Source organism: Olea europaea, unplaced genomic scaffold, assembly GCF_002742605.1.
Source record: "Olea europaea var. sylvestris unplaced genomic scaffold, O_europaea_v1 scaffold1823, whole genome shotgun sequence".
Classification (NCBI taxonomy): Eukaryota; Viridiplantae; Streptophyta; class Magnoliopsida; order Lamiales; family Oleaceae; genus Olea; species Olea europaea.
This window is the reverse complement of record NW_019235990.1, coordinates 176,731-180,294: the sequence shown is the minus strand read 5'-3', so window position 1 is coordinate 180,294 and position 3,564 is coordinate 176,731.

Here is a 3,564-nt window from a genome sequence, read left to right as displayed (position 1 = left end):
GACATTTGAATTTAGAGTGATTTTTAAAATCAATCAAAATTTTAATTGAGGAGATTGTTGTAGATTTGTAGAAATATATTCAAATTCACGAAATTAACTATAATTTAAAATCTTTAAAATGTATCAAAATCTCAGTTTGATAAAATAATTCTGTTGCAATTTACTTGTGTAGATTTACAAATTTATACTATAAGAAGCAAAAGTAATCACAGGCTTGTGATTTTGTCATTATTTTTTCAATTGTTAAGAGTATTTTTTTTCCCCTATCAATGTTGTTAAAAAATCAAACTAGACATCAATGGGATGGATGAATAATCAGGGGCGCATTTAGGGCCTAGTTGGACTGGGTTGTAGCCCAGTGCAGTTTTGGGCTAGACCCCATTTTTGTGTGTAAAATTTCTGGAAAAAAAGTTAGGGGAAATTACACCGTTCCCGGTGTCTCAAGTTTACAGTGCAAAAATCTAGTATAATGTTTTGTTATTCACAATTCCGGTATAAATAAGGTAATTAAATACCTCCCCAATTCAAACCCTAACCATTTCGATTCTCTCTCTCCCCCCACATTCTCCCTCTATTACCCCGCCGCCGGAGACCTACCCTGTCTTCTCCCACACGACGGTGACGACGACTCCGACTCCAAGCCCCGCTGCATAGCATGGACCACTTCGTGTGCCGCTGCCGTCTGCCGTCTTTTTTCTTTGCCATTCCTCATCTCTCTTTTGTATCTCTCTTTGCCGATCGCTGCAGTGCGGCGTTGCAGATCGCGGCAGTGCACATCGTGACATTGCCGCTGCAGTGCGGCGCGATGGTATGTGAATATAAAATTTGACGATATGTGACTAAAATAATAATCTGTGACCTTAATGATTTAGTCCGTGATCTTAAAATTTGATGACCTGTGACTAAAATAATAATCTGTGACCTTAATGATTTAGTCCGTGATCTTAAAATTTGATGACCTGTGACTAAAATAATAATCTGTGACCTTAATGATTTAGTCCGTGATCTTAAAATTTGATGACCTGTGACTAAAATAATAATCTGTGACTTCAACGATTTGGTCCATCACTTTAAAATTTGATAATCTGTAGCTAAAAGAATCCGTGACCTATAAAATTTTGAATTTGTGAACTTAAAAATTAAAATGTGACCTATAAAATTTTTGATTTGTGACCTCGAAATAATTCGTGACCAATTAATTTGATGATATGTGACTGATAAATAAATCTGTAAAATCTGTGACCATTAATTGTTTAAAATTATTTAATAAATAATTTTAATTAATTAAATACAAATCTGAATTTTGAATTTTCAAACTTCTTACCTGACTTTTGAAATGGTGTAAAGAATACACCTTAAATATGAATTTTTCCCAAAAAGTTATAGCTTGGCCCAAAATTATAATTAGCTCACTGTTTCCATACCAAAGTCCAACCCAGTAACCCACCTAATACATTAGCCCACTGTTTGACTCCATTAAATCATTAAATCCAATCTCAATCCAAAATCAAAATTAGCCCACAGATTAACTCCATTCCATAATTTCCATTGAATCCATTCCAAAGTCCAAACTCAGTAACCCATCTAATCATTAAATCATGCATTCATACTACTCAAATTCTCAAATCTCAAATTCTTCCCATTGATTCTGGAAACGCCCAAACTTCTGCAAGTCAAAAAGAAAACGATACTGGCGGCAACGTGCTCTTTAGTTCACGGTTCATCTTTGACTCCGATTCTTTAGCTCGACAGACACAACTTCAATCGGTCATGTCTTAATAAAACTTTATGTCGTATACTTTATAAAAATTTGTGCATATATATTTAAAATTTTAGCCCCCCCCAACATGATTTTTCTGGATCTGTCCCTGGATGAATTGTATTTTGGTTGTGCATATTTGATTACATTGTTGGAAGAAAAATGGGTCGCCCATGTGGGTTGATCTGATCCGGTTTGCATGAAAACAGATTTTGGAAGGAGGAGTTGAAAATTGAATTTAAAAGTTAAACTCCCCACCTCCAATAACTTCCATCAACTTCCATTATTGATCTTTCTGAAAGAAAAGCAGAGAATTCGGGTTCCATGGAGTAAAAAGAAACGATCATGAAGGCTTGATTTTTGGAAGATAACATCTCAAACTGGGTTCTTGGATTGTAGCTATCAAATTCCTTTCATTGTGATCGAATTTTTGACCACGAGGCGGATACAAGATGGTGTGGAAAGCAAGCGAATCAAAGGCAAGTAATTTAACATCGATTTTGTGATTTCAAGTAAGTATCACTACTTGGAACTCGTTTATAAGCATGCAAACACGTTTAACATTGGTATCAGAGCCAAAGCAGGTTGTTTTCTTGCTTAAACACATGCTGAAAATGTTCTAGAATGATTGAAATGCATGAATTTCGGCTGTCTTTCAAAGCTTGGATGTTATTAATGGCAACTTTTCATATACTCCTTATTAATTCATGAAAGTTATATTGTATGTTCATAATATTGTGGAGAACATATCTGAAAAATTTCATGTTATTTAGCTTTGAATTTTGGGAGGAAAATCGAACCCTAGTTGAAAAAATTGAAACTTCATCGCATGATATTTTCTTGTACGTTAAATTTTACACTGCCCATTTTATATGATTGAATAGATCTTCTCGAGACCTTTCCAAAGGTATAAAGAACATAAAATTTGACCTTAAACTGAGGAAGTTATAGCCTTCCAAAGTTTTGAAAAAAATATGAGAAAACTGCCTTTTCTTTTGAAGGAGATGAACATTAATTGGGAAAAAAACTATTACCGTGGAGTGGGATTCAGATTTTAAAAATCGCATGTTGGTCCCTCAATTATTGTAGGTGCAATTTGAGAAATTTCATGTTAGTCTCCACACTTTTGAATATTTCCAAACGCAATTAGTAAAATTGCATGTTAGTCCCCACATTTTTGAATTTTGATTATTCCAAATGTAATTTGAGAAATTGCATGTTAGTCCCCACACTTTTGAATGTTGATTATTTCAAATGCAATTTGAGAGATTGCATGTTGGTCCCCACACTTTTCAATGTTGATTAATCCAAATGCAATTTGAAAAATTGCATGTTGGTCCCAAAACTATTTTTGGATATTTATTCCAATGCCAATTTGAAAAGTTATATATTGGTCCCAAAATATTTTTCTTTCAGAAGTAGATTATTCAAAATTCAATTTAGAATATTATAAATTGGTCATGCATATGAGGATGTATGCAAGACCCGACTTCAATTCTGAAAATTACAAATTGGTCCTTCAAATATTTTTGATTTTTGTGTGCAATTAAAATTAATTATCAGATGATCAAAAATATTTTTTTTGGGCTCAATTAGATTCTGAAATTTTTAAAAAAAAATCAAGAATATTTGTTAAGTGGTATCTGCCCAGTGGGAGATATATTTTTTAAGTGTTTCATTTTTTTGAGATAAAAATGTATTTAAAATACCATATTTTTATCATTCATGAGTTGTGTGGGTCTTGATTAGGTTATGTGATCCATTGTGACTTGTTTCGAATTTTGTGTTTGATCATATAATATCGG